Genomic DNA, 13,511 nt, shown 5'->3' with positions numbered 1-13,511 from the left:
AGGAATCTCAACTAGATTATACATGGCAGATCACAGCTAACGAATCCCTGACACTCAGCCATCCAACCTCTGATTAAAAACCTCCAAGGAAGGAGAGTCTGCCACCTTCTGAGGGAGTCTGTTCCGCTGACAAGCAGTTTTTACTGTCAGAAAGTTCTTCCTGATGTGTAGTTGGAATCTCCTTGAAGCCACTGTTGGGATCCTACCCTCCAGAGCAGAATAAAACAAGCTTCTACCATCCTCCATGTGACAGCCCTTTAGATATTTGAAGATGGCTATCATATCTCCTCTCAGTCTCCTCTCTTCCAGGCTAAACACACCCAACACCCTCAATCGTTCCTCACAAGGTTCAGTTTCCAGACCTTTAATCATCTTGGTTGCCGTCCTCTGCACGTGCTCCAGCTTGTCAACATCCTTCTTAAAGTGTGGTACCCAGAACTGAACACAGTACTCCAGGTGTGGTTTGATCAAGGCAGAATAGAGCAGAAGCTGCCTTCTACAGTGGGCTTATCCACACTTACCTTTCCCCCGTTCTTTCCAGGCACAGGTCTGTGCTTAAAAACTCTATGTCTGAGCGCTGGGATTTACTGTTATTTTTTTGGCCCGGAGCATTCTACTGTACATAAAAACCTGTTCTTTAGTGCTCAATCAGAGCAAATGTAAATTTGGGTTTTCCATGGATTGCAGTTTGCTCCGATTGAGCTTTAAAGAGCAGGTTTTCGAGGGGGAAAACTCTGGTGGCGAAGTGCTCAGACCTAGAGCTTTAAAGTGCAGACCGTGCCTGAAATTTAAGTGTGGCTAAGTCCAGAGTCAAGCCATTATGGTTCTCCAGCCCTTCATTGTCTACTCTGCCTAACAGCAGGCAGCTCTATCACAGCCCTGAGATGATTTAACGGGAGATGCCAGGCTTGAGCAGGGGACCTTTGGCATGACAGGGAGGGCTGGGGAGACTGAGGGGAAGGAGAATTTGGGATGATACAGAAGCAAGGGCAAGTGAGAGAGGGAGCTGGTGCGAACACAGGGGTGGTGTGTGTGTGTGTGTGTGTGTGTATCCTTTCAGTTCTTTACAACAAATCAACAAGGTTTGAGATGAGTTGTTCCATTAAGCTGCAGCTCCATCTCCTTCGAAAGGCATCAGAAACAAACCACAGGAAGCCATGTTCTTTCAGCCTCTAATGTTTAAATCAGATTTCATAGTTTGCAAGGCCAGAATGTCTACCCTGACAACAGAACAAATAGCTGATCCAATCAAGGTAACCCCTCCAGAGATGACCAAGTTCTTCAATAAGTCCTTGATGGGAAAGATCCCCACATCCTTCATAAGCTGCACAATGACACCATTAGAAAACTATGTCCAAATTTAAATGATTGACTGTGGGGCGGGGGTAAGCAACTGCTAACCCACAAAGCCATTATTCTTCAGTTACTTGAGCTAATCCTGCATTTACAACGGAGTGTGGTCTGGCAGCCTTTTGGAACTGCATGTATTTTTGGCCCACTGCCCTTCCTTTTGCATGACATGCCATCATATGAGCGATGTCGTAGCTGCACCAAGTGGGTGGGGAAATATTCATGACGGATCTGTTCACCCTGAGCTGTTCAAACAAATGGAAATATTGTTGGCAACCAAGTGGCACAATTTACTGTATTGTGCATTGTTGCGTTTGTAGTTTATATGTGTGCGTTTTAGCTACAAAGTGCTGCCCTGATTTTGTGAAGAGAGGTGAAAGATACCTGTAATTGGTCAGTCAGATTTTTCTTGATTAGAGCAAAAGGCCATAACCAGTATAGTATACAGTAGTCAAAATATTATAAAGACACCAAAGGGAGGTGCCCCCTTGATCCACCTTGGCTCTGGCAGGTTTTGGTTTAGCTTACCTTAGGAACCTGTGGATTCCTGTTTCCCTCTGTAAGATCAGGTCAGCGGATGACATTCCAGACCCAATAAATTATGGCCTTTAGAAAGTAATTTGTGGCCTCTAGACTTTGGAATTACTGGTTGACTTCCCTAATTTTTTTTTATTTTTATCTCTCTTCACTGGTTGATACTGCTGTGGCCTTTTAAAAAATAACAATAGTGCTTTGAAACTGGGATGTTGTGCATTTCTAGATCTGTGCTACATGAATCTGCTATTAAATGCCTTGAGGAACACTTAAGGTCAGGATGGTGTGATTTTTTAAATATTTTATTTTTCAACCAAATTGAAAATACATAAAGCTAGCTGGCAACTACCAGCTGCTAGTTTGGGCTTTGCTTACCTTTGCAACTGAACTGCCTGTTAAAGGGAGAGCAAACAAAACCACTCCCAAATAAAAAGCATAATTAATCAACATGGAAGCAGCTGCAGTCAGCGGCTGTAAGTGTAAGGTAGCCTCTGCTTCGCGTTCTGCTAATTCCAAATTTGTGTAATATTTTCTAGTGTGGCATAGGTAACAGGAATCCCATCTATGAACCCTAACCGCCATGATGGCAGAAACACATTAAACAACATTTGCAGGGTCTGCAAGCAAATGCCACATGGGCTTCTGTACCTGGGATTTAAAGGTTCTTATTCCTCCTTCCTGATCTCTAGTTCCAAGCTGCATGAAGCTTTGGGGGCCAAAACAATAAAAAACCTCTCAACTTCTATATAAACAAGTTATTAGATGGCTTGGCAGTTTGAAAGCATCCACTTGGCAGGACTATTTTGCCTTACACAACCCCTAGTCCAGGCTCCCCCAAACTAAGGCCCGTGGGCCGGATGCAGCCCGCGAAGCTCATTTATGTGGCCCCCGCTTTTACCAGTGCGGCAGCCCACTTCTATGTCGCCGGGAGCATTGGAAATAGCTTGTGCGCAAGCGTAATTTCCAGCGCACTTCCGGGCCAGAGGTGACCCATGCGCACAAGCTATTTCTGGTATTTCGGCAACCCGGAAGTGTGCCAGAAATCGCGTGTGCGCACGCGTATGGGCGCGTGCTCCGGCCCGCAGCGCGATCGGTGCTGGCAGCATCGGCCCTCGGCGAGGTAAGTTTGGGGACCCCTGCCCTAGTCCTTTACTCCAAATTCCCCTACAACGTCTATACTACTTGCCATATTGTGGCTGCTACTATTGTAGGAATAACTGCTTTTCACAAGAACTCAAACATCCCAGTAAGTAAACCATGCAAACGAGCGGAAGTCACCAATTTAGAGAAAGAACAATGGCTAATGTTCCACCCCGCTCTTATAACCCCATCACACTGTAGTGTGACCGAGGAACACACTACAGGAAGAATTTCATTGGCTGGGCCACAGAACTCTCCATCCCTCCCCAACAGTGTTAGAAACTAGCCAGGAGTGGGTCTAGCTGTGGCCACGTGGAGATCTCTGGGTCTCCAGTAGGTAACTGAGGAAAGCAAAATGTTGCTTAGAGAAGGATCTGAAATATTTTCCTCGAAGCTTGAATTTGTTTTATTCTGGAATGTTTTGTTTGATGCTGAATGTGTTATAAAACCACTTTGAGATTTGTTCTTTAAATATAAAGCGACATAGAAATGAAATTAATAAAAAAAACCACACAAAAAAGGCACTTAGACACCCCATTATGGTGACTCTAACCTAGATTTAAGGTGCCGTTTTGGCAATTAGCTTATATACCTGAGTGATTTTATTTAGCTTACATATCAAACACACAGAACTGCATGTTTTGAGTGTCAAAAGGTAGGCAGGAAAACAAATGCGCCATTGCAAAGGTTGGCAAAGATTTAAAATGTTGTAAGAAGAGCATTTGCATCTTGAAATGTGAAGTCATGCAAGCTACGGTTAACTCAAAATACAGTTTGTGTTGGGAATAAATTAACTTTTTTTTAAACTCAGCATTTCAACACCACCCTTACCTTGGAATTTTGGTTTGGCTGAAGTTAAGATGGCCTTGCCGGTGACTAGTTACGTATTAGCAATCAAAATCAGGGCTCAATTCTGAAAAGTTACATTTGAAAAGATGCAAAATTGCAATTGTCACAGAGGAAAACACACGACCCTAATCTTAATGTCACACCGCTGCCCATTTAACTCCTTGAAAACCTGGAGTCATGAAACATGCTTTACTGTATTAGAGTTTTGCAAACTTCTAAATGCCCTCCTCCCCAAACCAGCAAAAAACCACCCCATTTTCCCTCAAAAATTAGAAAATGAATTATTTGCTTTACAAATGATGAATTTTCTTAAAGACTAGGTGTTTGTATATTTAGCCCCCCTCCCCCCTACAATTTCTAAAACTGTAACAGGAAGACTTTTATGCAAGCCCATGAACAGTATCAGATTACAGTGGTACCTCTAGTTGTGGACACAATCTGTTCCAGGGTGCTCTTTGCACACTGAAGTCTGTAACCAGAGAGGTGCTTCTGCGCATGTGCAATAGAGCGCTTCTGCGCATGCGCAAACCACGCAGAACCTGGAAGTAAACACCTCCGGGTTTGCTGTGTTCTTAGAAAAAACACAACATGAAGCATTCGCAAGAAGAGGTATCGACTGTAGTGCAATTCCTGTACACTGAGGACAAGCAAGTCCTGAGTTATACACTGAGATTACAACTCTCAAATGCAAGAGCAAGATGCACTTCTGCTCTTGGAGGCCACACCCTTTGTCACAAGAAAAGGAAGGAGGATTCAATGCCCTCTCTGTCTGTGGCCTTCCTCTTGTTGGTGAATCTTCTTGACTAGGCTCCAAAGAACTAGGAATGGGAGGAAGTACAGGGAAATATAACTTTGCTGGCATCCAATTCACGCTGCTCCGCATCTGTTGGATCCATGATCCAAAGTCAGAATTGTTAAGTGAGGATAGCATTGCTCCTGCATTTGCCTCGATTACAAAACAAGCAGCATACTTAGGACTCGCGTGTTGGAAAGGTATTTTCAAACACTGCAGGTATTTGACCAAGGAATGCTGTCCGGGATTCTGCCAAGCATACCTCTTCTGCAACATGGTGGCAAGGTCTTTACACAATCCAACTCCCTTGCTTCTTATCCACTTCAGATTCACCCAACTTCTGCAGCATGTGAAAGAAACTGGTCTATTTTTGGAAGTACTCACACCAAATCAAGAAATAAACTGACATGTGAAAAGGGGAGAAGTTTGTTTCAATCTGGGCAAACCTTCAGTTTCTAGAACTGCACGAGAAATATGATGACAAATATGAAACAACAGAAACTGATAGTGCTAGCTTAGAAAAAGAGAATGATTAAATTTCATGTTGTGTTCATCTGAGTTTTGTTTTGCCTTCCTACTATTCTTATTTCTGCTTGACACTGTGGAAGACTGGAGAAGACATAATTTTCAGATTATTTGTTTTACTATAATGTTGGTTGCTTCGGGGTTTTGTGTGTGTTATGCCTTCTCCTCCCAAATTGGCAAAACCAAAGAGATGCTGGGTTTCTTACTGAACAGCAGCTTACAGCTCCATTTATGACCCCAAAACTTAAAATAAAATGTAATTTGTAATTACAGTGGTACCTTGGTTCTTGAATGGCTTGGCTCCCGAACAAATCGGCTCCCGAACACCGCGAACCAGGAAGTAAGTGTTCTGGTTTGCGAATGTTTTTTGGAAGCCGAACATCCGATGCGGCTTCCGATTTGAGAGCAGGAAGCTCCTGCAGCCAATTGAAAGCCGTGCCTTGGTTTTCGAACAGTTCCAGGAGTTGAACAGTCTCCCAGAACGGATTAAGTTTGACAACCAGGGTACCACTGTATTGTCAGAATGAACTACTTTTAACATACCACACATGATGCCAAACCAGGTTATACAAAATGCATTTTGTCTTCCACACCCAGCTGGCTTACTGTGTGGTCTCGTTCCTGGAGTAAAACGTGACTCTCACTGAGCATGCGAGTCAGGGATTTGATGTGTAGGGTGCAGGGGAGGAGCATGAGGTGATGGGAAGAAAACCAAGCCCTATGAGGAATGGTTAAGGGAGCTGGTTATGTTTAGCTCAGAAGAAGACTGAGAGGCGATAGAACAGGGTTGTTGCATGGGAGGATGGAGCAAGCTTTTCTGCTGCTCCAGAGGACCCAAACCAATGGATTCAAATTACAAGAAAGGAGATTCCAACTAAACATTAGGAAGAACCTTATGATGGTAAGAGCTGTTTGACAGTAGAACAGACTCCCACAGATGGTGGACTCTGCTTTGTTGGAGGTTTTTAAACATAGGTTGGGTGGCTTTTTCTCAGAGATTCTTTAGCTGCAATTCCTGCATTGCAGAGGGTTGGAAGAATGACCCTTAGGGTCCCTATACGGTTCTTTCAATATGTATAGGGTACATAATAAAGAAGCATGACACTTTTTCAATTTGTCCAAAAAATTCCCAGTCCCTTCACCCCAAAAATCTTTTTTTCTATGGTTTCTACATTTATAGAAATTTTACAACTCTAAACATATCAGTGGCTATTTGCAACTAAGATCTGTCCTAGTCTAGTACAGTGGAACCTCAGTTTATGAACACCTCGGTTTATGAATTTTCGGTTTATGAACGCCGTGGACCCATCTGGAACGGATTAATTCACTTTCCATTACTTTTAATGGGAAAGTTCGCTTCAGTTTATGAACGCTTCAGTTTATGAACAGACTTCCGGAACCAATTACACCCATGTTTCAGTTTATGAACGCTTCAGTTTAAGTACTCCGCGGACCCGTCTGGAACGGATTAATCCACTTTCCATTACTTTCAATGGGAAAGTTCGCTTCAGTTTATGAACGGTTCCTCCGCGGACCGTCTGGAACGGATTAATCCACTTTCCATTACTTTCAATGGGAAAGTTCGCTTCAGTTTATGAACACTTCAGTTTATGAACAGACTTCCGGAACCAATTGTGTTCATAAACCGAGGTACCACTGTACTAGGCCTGAAACTGTTCTAACCTGAGATACCACTTAGCTAATGGGGCCTCCTGCTGCCGCCACTGTGTAATTTCTGTTCTCATCCTTAGGTAAAGTTCTTAGCCCAAGGTACTACCTCCAGGTTAGCAGAGTCTGTAACCTGAAGTTTTTGAAACCCGAGGTACCACTGTAATCAGCTCTTTTGGTGAACCCCATTCATTTCCCTTGTTTATGAGAATAAGCTGAGTTGCGCACTTCCTCCTCCTATTACTGCACATGTGAGGGGAGAAGCTTCTAGGCCTCGTTGATGGCAAACCAACACCAAACTATGGTTTGGTGGAATGTCAAAATACAGCTTGCAAACAGAATTACACATGCAATGGCCAATCAAAGGCGCTTTCAAAGTAACCATCTAGGTCTAACTAGCTTTTCCTTCATACAGCAAACAACAGGGTTTGGACCAATTCAGTGTATTACAACCCAAGTAGACACATCAGCTGCTTTTATGGTCTATGAGGAGGTAACTCAGTTTCAGAAAGTTTTAAAAGCCTATCAAAAGCTTGGCATGTAGTCCATGAAGAACCAACTCAACCTCTTTATCATAGAACTTTGTTGTTGTTTAGTCGTGTCCGACTCTTCGTGACCCCATGGACCAGAGCACGCCAGGCACTCCTGTCTTCCACCGCCTCCCGCAGTTTGGTCAGACTCATGTTGGTAGATTCGAGAACACTGTCCAACCATCTTGTCCTCTGTCGGCCCCTTCTCCTTGTGCCCTCAATCTTTCCCAACATCATAGAACTTAGGGGACATATAAGCATAGAATTGTAGAGTTGGAATTCACTGGTGCATTAACCTATGAGCCATCTGCTCTATTAACAATAAGCCTTAATGCTGCTGGGTTTTAATTGTGTTATCATCTTTTTGCCAATCACAGCAAGAAAAAGCTGTTGGCATGGGCACATTACAGCATGAAAGCTGTAATAGCTTATAGAAACCACAAACTGAAGGAACAAATATTTGAACTTCACAACCACATTTCTCAGAGAAAGAGCTAGCTCCCATGAATTTATGGGAAAACTCATGAAGATGTATTGTATGGTAATGCTACTCAAACACACCACCCAAACCATGTGGTATTACACTACACTTAAGGTAAGGGGACCCCTGACCATTAGGTCCAGTCGTGACCGACTCTGGGGTTGCGCGCTCATCTCGCATTATTGGCCGAGGGAGCCGGCGTATAGCTTCCAGGTCATGTGGCCAGCATGACAAAGCTGCTTCTGGCAAACCAGAGCAGCACATGGAAACGCCGTTTACCTTCCCGCTGTAGCGGTTCCTATTTATCTACTTGCATTTTGACGTGCTTTCGAACTGCTAGGTTGGCAGGAGCTGGGACCGAGCAACAGGAGCTCACCCCGGCACAGGGATTCGAACCGCCGACCTTCTGATCAGCAAGCCCTAGGCTCAGTGGTTTAACCACAGCGCCACCTGGGTCCCTACACTACACTTAAGGAGCTCCTAAAGTAAAGGTAAAGGTACCCGTGGCCATTAGGTCCAGTCGCGGACGACTCTGGGGTTGCGGCGCTCATCTCGCTCTATAAGCTGAGGGAGCCGGCGTTTGTCCGCACACAGCTTCCAGGTCATGTGGCCAGCATGACTAAGCCGTTTCTGGCGAACCAGAGCAGCGCACGGAAACGCCGTTTACCTTCCCACCGGAGCGGTACCTATTTATCTACTTGCACTTGACGTGCTTTCAAACTGCTAGGTGGGCAGGAGCTGGGACTGAACAATGGGAGCTCACCCCGTCGCAGGGATTCGAACCGCCGCCCTTCCGATCGGCAAGCCCTAGGCTCAGTGGTTTAGACCACAGTGCCACCCGTGTCCCTGTTAAGCACTCCCTACACCTACCCAATACTGCAGGGTACAAAGGGAAGGGCGAGTGGGTCCAACACACACTCAGCTTCCTGGACACTAGATACCAAAACTACCATCAAAAAGTGAATTCTGCACCTAATGGCACTGACGACCAATGTTTTACCTACACACATCAAAACCACCACCCCACCCCAAATATAACCAAAAAAATACTTTGTAGGACAGCAAACATTATCAAGTCAGTTTGCAAACGAAAATTAACACCAAGACTACTGATGGATTATATCTTTTGACTCATCATTTTTACAGAATGAGTAATATTTGCTATGATGTGCACCTCTTGCTTTTTATGTGTCAATCCTAAAAATGTAACTCAGCTACAGGAAAAGTGGAGGGGGAGTCTTTGACACATTGTGTTAATAGATATACTGAGGAATACATTTAAGATTCCAGTGGCGGTTAATCCATTATCAGGCACATGTCACAGTTAAAGCCTCCTAACATCTAAATCATAATTATACTTAATTACAAGCCCTATCTGTAAAGTATCATCTTGAAAGAATAAAGGCTCGGAAGAGCACTGTACTATCATCAGACTACTGGGGGCACTATCAATAATGACTGCTATACTGGTCACCTATCATATTCATTTACAAACTGACCGTACTGAGAAATCTCCCCTTCCACAATTTAATGTTTTATTTAAAGATGACAAAGTGAATATCAAAGATGCTTCATAAAAAAAACCATCAAAATTTGGGTGTAAAACAAATTGAAAATTTTAATCAAACATCATGCAATGTTTAAAGTCAATTTATGCCAACCGATGCTGTAAAAAGATGTTCTGGCCATAATTCAATTATGTGTACACAGCCTGTCAGGCAATTAGCAATCACACTCCATCAAGAATTCAGGGAAGAGGGAGGCTCTAAAGGTAGCCCTCCTCCAGCTTCATCTGTCAAAACAGCTATTCAGCATTATTGTCCAATACCCAACCATAGTTGGATTAGGCCTGGGACCACTTGCACAGGACCCATATGCAGGTGCCTATTAGATGGATCAGGGCAATTGTGTTTGCAAATGACTTACATATATAAAAATCAAAAATGTATGAATTTGTATGAGCATATTACCAGATAAAGTATCCAATGCTGCACATCTATTAAGAACATTTGGACCACTTCACTTGCCTTATGCTAAAAAGCAGAGGATTCCAACCATAGATAGGATAGGTTACTACTGTTCTGTTATCAGATTTAAGATAATCATGAATTGATGTTATTTTAGTAGGATTTTCTTTTAATGAATTGTTCTGCATTGCTTTTTGAAGAGACATTTAGTATAACACCACCGCCCTCTTTGTACTTTCACTACATAATGCATAGTTAAGATGTCCAATTCCCTCAGCACTGCACAACCAGGTATAATGGCACCTGATCAAAAACAAGCCAATAGCAGTTTTAAAAATAGCACACCCTACTAGTTGCAGCTGATTTATTTATTTATTTTAATTTAATTTATACAGTCTTTCTGGACTCTAGATTGCCAACCCCATTCTGCTAGGATTGCATCCCATCCTTCTGAGCATTGGCCATTCTTTTAATGTAAATACACACGTTTAAAACGAGTTTGTACATCCACACATTTAATAATTCAAGCGATTAAAACCCCAATTTAAGGATTTTTAAAACTGGCAGATGCGAGGAAAAAGGAATAAACACACTCCTCCCCACACGCACAAACCCCCCCCTCAAAGCCACCCAAAAACTGAATCAGCAACCATTAATTATTAATACAGTATATTCAATTTATCTGCAGAATCCCAAAGCTGCATTAGAGAGGAATAGCTTTCGAAAGTCAGAGAAGACACTCCTAGTTTGAAACCATGTTAACAAGAAAAAACACTATGTGCTCAATTAGCAAACATAAATCTGAAATTAGGAGTAATCACCAAGAAAAATAACAACCCCCCCCTGATTCCATCACCAGAACAGGGAAGCGCCAGATGAGACAGTCCTCTTCTAACAACCATTTTATAAAAAGGGTGGTTCTGAATCAAGCAGGGAAACAAATAGGCATCACTTCAGCAACCTCTCCCTTGCATTTAGCACCCCAAAATGAACATGGAAAAACTGGGATCCAAGCCTATGGGAGAACAGAAGGGGCGGGGGGGGGGGAGGACACACTCACTCTTCCTCACAACCAGCACCAGCAACCCTGTAAATCTGCATGAAAGGGCTTAATATTTAGGACACAGTCGAACAGCAAATTTGCTTGTCTTGAAATGCGAAACCTGGCAATTAGATTTCATTTCTAACTCTTTCCTCAGAATCGCCATGCTCTCTTTTTTTGTGCACGGTAAACCTGGCAAGGACCCAGTTAACACTCATCAAAAAGCTGCCTTGGCTTTGGCTACCTAATTTTTTCTTTTTTTGGGGGGGGGTGTTGTACCTTTGAGTGGGAGGGGGGAAAGAGGACCCCCTTCTTGCTGCATAAACACACCCATTATTTTTAAAACCACCCCATTTTGAGACTTGTGGTTCTGAAATGAAAGGGAGCCATATTAGCTCACTTTTTTGTCACCATACACCCTTGCAAATCACTATCACCCCACCCTCTTGCCACAATGCTGGGAAATTTGAACTCCACTTTTAAGCTAAATTAATTCCGGCTGTTCTATTAAAAATACCAAAAAGGGAGGGGGGATATACACTACAAGAAGCCATTAATCTTTCCTAACCACACAAGCCATGGGGACTTCTCCTCCTCCAAATCCACTGTGTTTGAGCATGCTTGAAGAAACACAAGGCTTTAGATGAACAAGCCACTCTCCCTTTTCCCAAAGGCACACCCCTCATCTCAATACAGATAACATTTTCTATTTAAATAACACCCAACTACTGATATTGCCACTGTAGTCCTACCATGTCTAGATTTTCACCGACACCCCAAAACCATCATAAAAGCTGCCTGCTTAACAGGTTTTGTTTTTAAGTGCAGCTGCAATAAAATGGGTTTTATAACTCAAAGGTTTATCTCGCAATTAACATGGCTGTAACTTCACGACTACCTCAATATCACCCTTATTTAGGGTATCTTCTCAATCCCACGGGGTACTAGCGTAGGCAATGAAGACAATGATTTAGCTGCCCTCTTCAAATATTACTGCCGCTGCCTTAAACCATTTTTTTTAAAAAGGCCACACCTCCTGTCCCCTACTCCACCCCTCCCTTCCGACATTTGGATTTTTCCTTGGGGGGGGGGGAATCTTTTAATACATTACAGCAAACCTGAAGGCAGAGGTTGACTTAAATTAATGATATAGCTTATATACAACTGCAAACCTCAAGAGGCTTACAGTATCATGTTCTAAACACACACACACACGTTTCTATCAAACCACATCTCCCTTTCCTCCCCAAAATATTTGGATGCTTCTAATACTTTAAAGAAATTCCTATATATTATATAATTGGATTTCAACCAACTTCACCTCCTCATTCCAATAGTGCCACACATCTCAAATGTTGATACTATACTGTAGGTATGCTGGGGTAGAAAAGTATCCCCCCAACCACCCAGTGGCATTTTAGACCACAAAAAAATCAAATCCCTCCTTCCCAAACAGCAGTTTTATAGAAATACGAAAGATAGAGGGCGAAATGCAAAAGGGATAAAGGAATGGCCGGATTCAGCCTCAAATTTCTGCGTTCTCTCTCTCTCTCACACACAAAAACCAGCCCTTTATCCCTTGAAATATCAATTTAGATTTCATCATAGGTTCTAATGGGGAAATCTTTTAGAGGCATGAGAAAAAATGTGTGTGCTGTTGAGGAGGGAAAGAGGAAACGCCAATCACACTGGCACCCCAACACCCCCAAATACAGCCTCAATCTTTTAGACCACCCTAGAGATGGCTACTAGGTGATTATCTGGGCCTTATAATCCCCCCCGTATTAAAAAAGCCCCACCTGCTCCAGAACCATCTTGGCCCTTTGTATTTCTACACCTCACTCACGGCCCTCTTCAAATTTAAAATAAATCGCCCCCCACCCCACAAAAAACACCAGGTGTGTCGTGTAATGGAGGGGGGGTCACAACTGAACTCCACCTGAAGCCTCAAACCCCCAAAGGCCTGTTAGCGCTCCCTCGCCAATGGCACCCCCAACCCGCAGGTCCATCGTGAGAACAGCCAAGCCCGGGTTGCGGGTGGGTCCAAGGCGAGGGTCTCTCTTCCTGAGAGCACCCTCTTCTCTCTCCCCTTTGTAGGCGGCTCTACCCCGGGGGAGGGCAGCCATTGGAAGCCCGGCTGCCCTCCAGTGGGGCAAATACCCGCCAGGAGCCACAAGGGCAGCGCTTTGGGAAGGGCACGGCTGGCCATGGGGAGCGGTGAGAGAGGCCCGAGGGGCAGATGGAAGCGGATTCAGCTTCGGGGAGAGCGGCCGAGGAGGATGAAGTAAGGGACAAGATGGCGGAGGCCTGAGCGCTCTACCGGCTCGAGCCGACCTATCCTCTTTCCTCGCACCAGCGCCGCCCTGCGAGCGCTCAAGCGGAGGGTTACCGGGGGCGAACCAGGCCGATACCCACCTCGTCTGATCGGGCTCGGTCCGCTCTATCCGGATACGAGCTTCCCGGGGGCGGAAGGGAATTCTAGGCGGAGGATGGAGGCGGATTACGCTGTCCCCCCTCCCCCTTGCTTTGTAATTTGTCCAAGGCCCGATGTGGCAGCCTCGGCGTCTAAGCACCGACTAAACGGCCATCCGGGTCCCAGGCCCCGGCGGCGGCGGCAAAGCCACGCCCCCAC

The 13,511-nt window shown here is 44.3% G+C and overlaps 1 protein-coding gene across 4 annotated transcripts in view; it reads right to left on the bottom strand.

Moving 5' to 3' along the window:
* The window catches only part of PRRC2A (proline rich coiled-coil 2A), a 38,211-nt gene extending 24,736 nt beyond the window's left edge, over positions 1-13,475 (bottom strand). For 2 of the 4 annotated variants that reach the window (XM_035107163.3, XM_035107166.3), the window contains exon 1: positions 13,295-13,475. The gene's annotated coding sequence lies outside the window, so the exon portion shown is untranslated. Of the gene's footprint in view, positions 1-3,855; positions 3,938-4,292; positions 4,419-13,294 lie in introns of those variants that run through there. The other 2 variants (XM_088663456.1, XM_088663455.1) reach the window with 2 other exon arrangements.
* Positions 13,476-13,511: the final 36 nt, after the last annotated feature.

Source organism: Zootoca vivipara, chromosome 2, assembly GCF_965207765.1.
Source record: "Zootoca vivipara chromosome 2, rZooViv2.hap1.1, whole genome shotgun sequence".
NCBI classification, from domain to species: Eukaryota; Metazoa; Chordata; class Lepidosauria; order Squamata; family Lacertidae; genus Zootoca; species Zootoca vivipara.
The sequence above is the reverse complement of the archived record's forward strand: the minus strand, read 5'-3'. Positions and strand labels throughout refer to the sequence as shown.